The 10,164-nt window shown below is 46.0% G+C and overlaps 1 long non-coding RNA gene across 2 annotated transcripts; it reads left to right on the top strand.

Annotated features, from left to right (window-relative positions):
* The first annotated feature begins 307 nt into the window (after positions 1–307).
* On the top strand, positions 308–6,763 carry LOC118998742 (uncharacterized). Of its 2 annotated transcripts, XR_005068936.1 has the most exons (4): positions 308–711; positions 849–996; positions 4,726–5,654; positions 6,278–6,763. It is a non-coding gene; the product is annotated as an uncharacterized LOC118998742 (long non-coding RNA). The 2 variants fall into 2 exon arrangements; XR_005068935.1 differs by lacking the exon at positions 6,278–6,763 and having other exon boundaries at positions 4,726–5,746.
* The last annotated feature ends 3,401 nt before the right edge of the window (positions 6,764–10,164 follow it).

Here is a 10,164-nt window from a genome sequence, read left to right as displayed (position 1 = left end):
CGTATTTGCAACCTAAATGAGGAGAAATGGAGGAAGGTAGAGAATTCCCTTGAGTTCTCACTTCAGTGGTCACAGTTAACTTCGCTAATTCATAAACAAACGCCACAATTTAACTTCAGCCCACCTGTTGCTCCCCACCTCAGGTCGGGGAAGATACCTTTTAGCAAAGGTTAATCCTGCTTTGATGCTTTGCATCTCAGTAGTGTTAGGTCCTAAGAGAATGCGGACCGTGACCCTAACATGCTCATATTCACAAATGAATTACATTGGAAGTTAATATTAACCAATAGAATTCATTGCATTCAACAATTATATTTTGAATTCTGCAACATGCTCTTGTTGCATGATACTGTGGTGACCAAGACCAGTTCCTACCCTTTGGAGCTTTTACTGGAGCAAACAGACCAAAACGAAACAGAACAAAATTGATTGTCATCAAAGCCATGAAGGAAAGGAATAGGGTGAGATGGTGGGCAAGAGAACCTGTGTGAGGGGTGCTGTTTTAGTAAGTGTGGCCTAGGAGGAAGACCTCTCTAAGGAGAGGACATTGTGAGTTAGAGAGACCAAGAATTGCAAAAGCTCCCACAAAAGAATCGGTTTCAGACATTGGAGGCACAGAAACAATCCCGTGCACGGCTCAAACCTCGTAAGACAGGGGGAGAGGGAGATGAGATGGCCAGCAAGAAGGGATCAGGACAAACCACAGAGAAGGTGAGATTTTTATTCTAATTTCAGTAGGCAAGCATGCAAGGGATGTTAGCAGGGAAAGAATGTCATCTGATTTCCAGGTGAAATGTCAACAATTCCTAAACAGAGCTCTAACAATAACTACAGCTTTATCTTCTAAGAGATGCCGATGCCGATCCCCAGATACCTGCTGGGTGTCTGCACATTATCTTAGCAACTCAGGAGGCTCTCACAGCATCAGCCTCTTGAAGTCTGAAAACGTCTGCATCACCAGGGCCCTGAGTTGATCCACATCCCAGAATATGCCAGGTAAGAATGCTCTTTTCTTTCATCTCTGGGTCAGGGACCAGCAGGATCTTCCTCTCTGTTTATATCCAGGATAGTAACTAACTCCTGCCACCAACCTAGATGATGAGCTACCCACGGAGTTACAGAGGACTGGGTCGCTGGCCCTGATACCACATTCCCCACCCTAGGCTTGCACAGAGAGAGTCGGGCAGGGGCAGACAAGTCTGAGGTTCCGTGTCAGACGTCAGGCCCGGAAACAGACTGTTGCTAGTAAAACAGCCCACAAGGAACACGACTTCGGCAGCTGTGCTTTGGGTGGATTCTCTCCCTTCTGCTTTTGGCTACCATGCTGAGAGCTTTTTTACAGATTCTGGCATCCTTAGCCCATAAATGAAAATATCTACCCTGGATTCTTATCTGATCACTTTGGGTGGTGGTGGAGGTAAAAGGAAAGGAAGTCAATTATATTTAAAATGGAATGGGCTGAAGATATATTATTGTGGTGGAGATCCTCTCTTCACAGTTGACCACCCAAACTTTCCAGACTTGCAAATAGAGGTGACATGATTCCCTCTATGATGTGAGGCCATAGTAGGGCCTCAAGGAACTCAATAAAATATTACTTAATATTGATGAGGGTTTTTTTTTCATACATGCCTTCCTTAGTCTCCGGCTCCAAAGGGGGTTAGTTGAGAGACTTATGAAGGGCCATCCAATGAGCAGGAGCCTAAATCCCAGGTCTAATCAGTAATGCTGTTCAGCTTAAGATGAGCTGACATGCCCTTTGCAGGGCTTTGCACTGGTAAAGCCTGTGGATCGATATCAGTGTAAGGGTGGTTTCTCTCTGTTTTGTCTAGGAAGGCAAAACAAAAGAAGAAGTTTTGACCAGGAAGCTTTGTCTAGGAAGAAGTTTTGTCTAGGAAGACTGGAAAGATGTGTTTCTTCAAAGCGGGTGAAGGTGTAGGCAACAACCATTGTTCACAGGAAACATTAGCTGCTGATCCATTACATTTTTTTTAAACACAGATTTGTTAGATAGGATTGTGTAAATGTGTGCCTTTGGTGAAGTTCTCAAGGGTTGTCTTTTTTTATGGGAAAAAAAATTCCTCTCAGCCAAGGGCAAGGAAGCTATTTCAGTCAATAAAGAAATGGGTATGGCCTGTAATGTAACCCATGCAATGATTGTAGCCAGAGCCAGCAACTGCAATCACCGCGAAGGCTTTGGCCAGAGCCAGCCTGTGACAGGGGGCCCCCCAGATTGCTGTGCTTTCATCTTCACAGCTCCCACTGCAGGAAAACAGCATAAGGTGACTTTCAAGTCCTAAACTTCTTTATGATGTATTAGGAAGGAATGAGAAAATTATAGACAGCCCTAAAAATTGAATAGAAGAGGAAATTCTCCTTGGTTTACTTAGAAAGGAAATAATTAAATTCTTTTGAAATGATCTTTTATCTTAAAGTACAAAAAAAAAGAGGGACTTGGGGAAGGAAGAGACCATAGCTAGGACATAAGTGGTCAGATCAAGTCTCTACAGGCCAGTTGCTGAAAATAGGTTAGATTAAAAGCCGGGATTGAATTAGGTCACCTTAGCACTGTAATCAGGGAGACCATTGACCACGTGTGACATCGCTCAATATTTGGCTGTTGCAGCTGAAGGAAGGAAAGAAGAACGCATTGCTGTAGTAGCCCCTGGGACTCACATCCAGACAAAGCACCTGATGAGCGCGGGAGTGTTAGGTATGGTCATTGTGCCCAAGACCTTGCATTTGCCCTCCTCCGGTTCCTTCCTCTGCCTCTCTCCGCCCGGTTCCGTGCCTGGGGGCAAGCCGTCCATGCTCGTGGACAGCTAGCTGCCTCCTGCTTGAGTTGGAGACCTGAACCTGCTTGCTTGGGGATTTCTCTGCTCTGTCCCTACACCTCTCCTTATCTCCAACAGGCAGCATCCTGCCTGGTCACTGCCCCCAGGACTCCAGATCTCAGTGGGCTCTGAAAACAAATCACCTTCCCCTTGTCTTTCAGNCCTGATGAGCGGGGGAGTGTTAGGTATGGTCATTGTGCCCAAGACCTTGCATTTGCCCTCCTCCGTTTCCTTTCTCTGCCTCTCTCCGCCCGGTTCCGTGCCCGGGGGCAAGCCGTCCATGCTCGTGGACAGCTAGCTGCCTCCTGCTTGAGTTGGAGACCTGAACCTGCTTGCTTGGGGATTTCTCTGCTCTGTCCCTACACCTCTCCTTATCTCCAACAGGTAGCATCCTGCCTGGTCACTGCCCCCAGGACTCCAGATCTCAGTGGGCTCTGAAAACAAATCACCTTCCCCTTGTCTTTCAGCCCTGGGAGTGATAATGGCTCTTTGCTCCTGCTGATCTCCGGATGATGCTCCGCCGTGCTGTTCGCGCCCTTCTCTCACCCACACCGCTCACAACAGCCCGTTCATTGCTTTCTCTTCACTTACACCACTTGACTGGAACTGAATTTCCTGCTAGGACACTGGCCTACACCATCATGAATACATTTTCACACAAAAAAACTGCAACTCTATTCTAAGGCAAATGGTTGTGTTACACCATTGGTACCTCATCTGGTGTCAATGCGTTAATGTGAAAAATAATGTGACATTAGTACAGAACCCAGATTGTCAGTTCATTTTTGCCTCTAGGCATTTTCAGCTGGAGGCTCGCGGTTTTTATCTTCGTGTCATCGGAGCCTGGGCCCGCACCCCCAGAAGGCTGCTGGAAGAGAGGCGTTACTGGGGACCCAGCGGAAGGGGCAGGGCCGCAGTGGTCAGCTGCGGCAAGCTTTCCTGTTGGTGTTGGGGGAGCTCATGGCTCTAAGAATAGCTTCCAATTTATAAAGGAATCGAAATATTTGATTTTCTTCCTGGGTATGAACAGGTGGCCAAGATGAGAAAAAGACAGTAGAGATAAAGAGGAGAAGAAAGCAGGTGGGGAGAGGAAGGGGAAAATGGGAAGGAAGGGGATGGGGAGGGAAAAAGAGAGGGCTACTAATTCTTCCTTCAGTTTTAGCCAGAGCTAAAGAAAGTCTCTTTTATTGAAAACTGAATGATATTACTTGCAGAAATACTGCCAAGATTTTTGTCTGGAGAAGGAGGCCAGCCTACACAGACACTGAATTTACATCCTGGGGCTCAGAGGCCTCTCCCGAACTCCCTGTCTAAAACACCCCTAGTCCTCCCTAATCCTCTGCCCTGTGGGCTGTTTGATTTTTTCTCTTGGTACTTAGCACAGCCTGTCATTCCATTACAGGACTCAGGTGTCTGTTGTTGGCCATGCTGCCTGGCCTGCGGGCTCCATGAGGCCAGGTGTGCTGCCGCTCAGTCAGCAGGACGAGGTAGAGGGTGGGCGTGGAGACCAAGGGGACGAGATACACATGGGGACCTGCAGCAGCCAGAGGAATGAGTGGCAGAGACTGAATGAACAGCTGTGGTTACATTTTGTCTCGGAAAGTCTGAATTGAGGACACTTTCTAATTCAAAAGCCAATCTCCAAAAATTCCTCTCTGAGAAACCCCGAGTCAGGGCTTGATTCCCATGTTGTTTGTGGAAGAGAATGAAGTTTCTTTTCTCATCCTTGGTGCTTATTTTCTTCCTATGAAAAGAAGAAAGAAAGGACTCCAGATGGAGAGCCTCCCATTGTCGGCAGATTTAGAAAAACTCCCCTGGAATTCGTATGGGTGATGCAGCTTGGTGCAGACTGACAAGTGAGTAATCTTCCATCTTATCGCTTTAATTTCAGGCTTCAGAGATGCCCAGCTCTGTTGTCCAAAGAATTTTATTAAAAATTGGTGAGGAGAGAAAAGAAGACTCTGAGGGCCTGTCTGATTTCATTACCTCTGACAGAGCACGCAGCCGGAGCAGAGCCCCAGGCGGCCGAGGAGGGCCGACCACGGTGCCGGGTGATGCAAAGGTCTCTGGAGTCACCTATACTGAATCCAGGTGTCCTCGTCTGCTGGCATCTCTCACAGATCCCGGACTCTCAGTGTGTGACCTGGAGTCGACTTCTTAATCATCAAACCCCCAGCCTTCTAGTCGGAAGATGAACACCCACAGATCCCCAACCTTTCAGTTGTTTCCTTAACGTAACTTCTACTGTTGCTCCTCTCATTAGCAAAACCCCATTCTCTAGTGGTTTTCTCTGTAAGTCCTATTTATTCCCCTGTGGCTTTCATGGGTAGCCTGAATGCAACATTCTGCGAAGAGGGGTGCTGCTGTTGAGATTGCAATCCAGACAACAGTTGAATCCTCCAAGGTCTGGATACAGACCGCACAAGATCCTGAGAGGCAGAAACTCACCAGATGCCACCAACTAAAATGGAAGAAGAGACTGGCTTGTACGTTCCATTGAAGAAGCACTTGGTCACATAAACATAGCCCCACAGCCAAGGAAGCTGCCTTCTTCTCCCATACATATTTTCCTGGTTGCTAAGAGAGGTCTCCAGCCTCAAAAGTGGCCCTGATGAAAGATGCCCCGTGGAGTTTCAGGAAGGTGTGGGATGAACACAGAGAGTGAAGAGCCCCGGACGGGCCATCAGGATGCCCACTCTAGATCACTCTCCGGCTCCACCATGGGCTTTCTCAGCCCTAGAGACAGGTTACTATCAACTGAGAGCTTTTTAAAAGGACTGGTGCCTGGGCGACTCTCCAGAACAATTAACATAGGATCAGGTTAGAATCTCAGTTGCCATGCCAAATTCTAGTAGAATGTGTAAGGTTGTAAAAGGTTTGGGAAAAACTGAAGTGCAATAAATTCAAAGTTAATGCAAACAGTGTCTTCAGTCCCCCTCCCCATCCTCTCCCCCTCAGAGGGTGGGCGTGGCATCGCCCCAGCCAAGGGTTCAGGGCCAGAGAGGAAGGAAGAGCTAGGATGACAGGAGCAGGAGGACCCGCCCCAGAGCCCTGTCCCAGTTTCACTGCTGCCTGGGAAATCCCTGCACAGTCAGCCAGGGCAGAGAAACTGCCCGGTTTACCTAAATTCCCAAGCCCCTACCTTTGTTTTTTTGTGAGAGTCACAGGTCACCACCAAAGATAAAAGGATTCCTCCCACCAGCTACCAATCCCTTCGACTTTATCTACAACTCTGTCCCTGCTTAACCTACTTCCCCTGATCGCAGGAGAAAGGAGGGTAGGTAGCTTTTTTTTCCCTGATACAGTCATTTCCAACTCCAGATGATCTGACTTAAGATTTTTCAAATTTATAATGGTGTGAAAGCGACACACATTCGGTAATAACTGTCCTTGGGATTTGGGATTTTGTTTTCCTGGACTAGCAATGTGCTTTGTGTTGCCAGGCAGTGACCGTCAGCCAAGCGATCAGGAGGGTAAACAACCAACACTCCACAGTTCACAGGGTGGCCAGCACTCATTGGATGTCATGCTTTGTGCTTTCTCATCACATCATGTCTACAAAATACTCATCTCTGTCTCCTGCTTCTGGAGAGAAGAGAAAGGCAATCACCCTTGAGAAGAAACTCAAGGTAATTGCTCAACTGTGGGCTAATGTAAGTGTCCTGAGCATGTCTAAGGTAGGCTATGCTGTTCAGTGAGTTGGGTGTATTAAATGCATTTTCAACTTGCAATATTGACAATTTTCCAGGGGGTTATCAGGACGTATCCCCATCACAAATCAACATAAGCATTATATAAGTCACTGTAAGCAATGTCAGTGTGTTAGGGGGCCATATTAGACTTGACAATGTTGACCTGAAAAACATCCAAACCTGAAAAAAAAAATTTTATAGGTTTGTATATGAGCCAAACTGATGACATATGGAGAAAAGTGATATCTGAAATGCTCCAGAGAATCAAAGTGCTGCAGTTTATTTTATGCATTTGGAATTAGGAGTGAATTTAGGAAGATTACATGAAAGTGGGAGAAAGTAAGACGGGGATTGGGTTACAGCAGAGTTAAGATTATGGGTTCTCTTGAAGGTGGCTTTTCTTCTGAGGGGTCTGAAAGAGGCATTTCAAAGGTGTGCTAATCTAGAGGCACAGTGGACAGGGCCTGCTTACGGCAGAGAGGAACTTCGTACCAAAGAAGTTATATACTTTGGGCGTGACTACCCACCATGACCTGCCCAGTGAGGAATGTACGATCAGAGCGGTCTGTCAGGCTACTTCCCACAGAGCCCCTTCCACCACAGCAATGACCCGGTTTTCCTTCACAGTGTCACTGTCCCATCCAGTGGGCTTGCGCTGTGCACTGTCTGTGCCGCTGTAGACAATGACCCCGAGGAGGCCGTGAGTAGACAAGCAAGCCACAGGCACAGAAGTGCAAGTGACTGGATGAATACACACACCTGCACAGCCCGTAATCCACCATCATGGCAAGGAAAGTAAAACAGCACCAACAACAAAACCAGGAGAGGGGCCCACTTTAACCTCACCTAATCACACAGTTCTACGAAAACTGTGATTTCGGTGGCTTCTTCTTCAGGCCTAGAAATTATGCTTCCCTTTGACTAGCTGATGTAGCATTTAAATGACACATTCAGCACTAGAATTCAGTGTTCTGTTTCACTGTAGGATAGTAATAGAGACTGGATACATGACAAGTCTACTTCTCAAGTTACATAATTAGTAACTCTACATCATGAAAAAAAGAGAGAGAGAGAGAAAGTCCTGCTTTCGTAAGAAGAAGGTTTCAGAAGACAGCGTTTCGTAAGGAGTAAAAGCTGAAGTTATTCTGCAGGTTAATACATTTTTTTTTAGTTCCAAGGCTTCTTTAACCCCGAGTTGTTATTATTTGTTTGTTTCTTTGCTTTTATCATTGCCATTATTATTATTACTCTGTGACCCCTGTCAAGAGAAAGTTGCTCTACCAAGTTGAAGGTTAGAGAGTGGGAGGGAGTAAGTGCGAAACTGGCATCATCTCAAAACTGCAGCAACTTGTATCTTCTGAGAAGCCCTCCAGAGAGGAGGTGTTTTCTGTCCTAATGTTCACGAGGCCCCAGTGCATGTCACAGTCCACTCTGGTGAATAGCACTGCAGTGGGCAGGAAAGACCAAAAAAGAAAGACAGTTACATCAGCCAGAAGGCATTACGTCCTGTAATGGGATGTGTCGACCAATTCCGTTTACTTCTCATTTTGGTTCTTGGGTTACATAATGACTCTTTCTCACCCACGGGCTCAATATATCTTTTCCCAGAACATGTAATCTTACAGTTCACTCAATAGGTCCGTACTTTAGGTCTCTCATCTTCCTGAAAGTTTAGTGCCAGCTTGTTGACCACTTCAGAAGGCCCACAGAGGTCTGCTCACAATAGGTCCTACTTAGGGACTGACTGACTTGGGCAGCAACTGGAGCCAGAGACTTCAAAATTTTGTTTTCCCTGAACAAAGAGAAGTTCCTCCCTCAGTGAAAAGTGTCTCTGACAGAGCTAACCCATGAAGTTGATCCAGTGCTTTCTCGGAAGGCTTTTTATCTCCTCTCGGGAAAGCACCAAGGGGCTTTCCATCCGTGGTAGTGTCGCGCCCTGCTTTCCTTCTCCTCTCACCCTGGACACACACACACACATCTGCTGCCAGCCTGCCTGTTTGCGGCTGGGGTGTCCTTTTGCTGTAGCACACAGAGAAGATGAGAATAGTATCATCATCTACTGACGTGTCTTTTCAAGTTTGAGAGCCGCGTTGGCAACTGCAACCACAACAAACAGTCCACATTGAGGGCTCTCAGCTCTGCCTCAGACGTGGGACTTCAGGCCAATTCAAATATTTCCGCAACACCTCTCAGAGCCAAATGCTCAGCTCCATGCACTTAAGGGGCAAACACTCAGGTCCTCATCTCAGGGAGCTGTTCTGAAATGGCCCTCCCCATTAGTGCGGATGACATAAGAAGATAACACTTCATTGATTTCTAGTTACTTCTAAGTCTAGTCCCTGAGATTTTTGGCTATGCACAAAGGTTAACACTCCATACCAGTTATGTCACTGGGTACAGTCCGCTACTAAAGCGATTAACATTTAATAGAACCAAACAATGCACAAATTGCTTTTTTTTTAAAGATTTTATTTATTTATCTTTTTAGAGGGGAAGGGAAGGAGAGAAGGAGAGAAATATCAATGTATGGTTGCCTCTTGTACGTTCCCTCCAGGGAACTGGCCTGCAACCCAGGCATGTGTCCTGACTGGGAATCGAACTGCGATAGTGTGGTTCGAAGGCCCGCAGCTCAATCCACTGAGCTACACCAGCCAGGGCTACAAATTGCTTTTATATCCATTGCATCTGATGTAAATGTGAGAAATGGATACATGTAAAAATCAGATGATTTTTAAGAGATTAAAATGGTCTGTCCATTCCAAGAAATGACTGGAACTCTCCCCGGGTGCCACTGAGTGAGCTGTGCTTTCCAGAAGAAATTTCTAAACATAGACACTTGCAACAATGCTCCTTCTAGATTTTCCAAAACAGTTTCAATTTTTATTAATTTGTCTCCTTGATGTCATAAGTATCCCTGTACTTGTCATACTTGGTGCTATGTATTTTTAGTTTACAGTCAGCATAGTTAATGCTCACTGCAACTTTCGATGCATACCCAGGCCTCTTGAACTTAAAAGAGGTCCTAGATTCTCCTAAACTCTATTTAAAATATTATATTTTAAAAAAGCCAAGGAAGAGTTGCAAAAGCTGTGTTATGATTTCTTTTTATTTTTTTTTATTTAATTCTTGTTCAAGTACAGTTTTCTTTCTTATATTCCCAGCCCTGCCTGCCCCCTGCCCAGTGCTCCCCACCTCCCTCCCATTTCTGCCCCCCACCCTTAGTTATTGTCCATGTGTCCTTTATACTTGTTCATGTGAGTCCAACCCCTTTTCCCCTATGATTCTCTTCCCTCTCCCCTCTGGACCCTGTCAGCCTGTTCTGTATTTGAGTGTCATTGGTCATATTTGCTTGCTTGTTTGTTTTGTTGTTTAGATTCCTGTTAACAGTGATATCATATGGTATTTGTCTTTCACCGTCTGGCTTATTTCACTCAGCATAATGCTTTCCAGTTCCATCCATGATGTTGCAAAGGGTAGGAACTCCTTCTTCCTTTCTGTAGCATAGAATTCCATTGTGTAAATGTACCATAGCTTTTTGACCCAGTCATCGACCGATGGGCATCTAGGTTGTTTCCAACTCTTGGCTATTGTAAATTGTGCTTCTATGTACATCGGGGTGCATAGGTTCTTTTGGATTG

This window comes from Sturnira hondurensis, unplaced genomic scaffold (genome assembly GCF_014824575.4).
Source record: "Sturnira hondurensis isolate 20B ecotype Veracruz unplaced genomic scaffold, ASM1482457v3 Scaffold0014384, whole genome shotgun sequence".
Classification (NCBI taxonomy): Eukaryota; Metazoa; Chordata; class Mammalia; order Chiroptera; family Phyllostomidae; genus Sturnira; species Sturnira hondurensis.
This window is presented reverse-complemented; position numbering and strand designations above follow the sequence as displayed.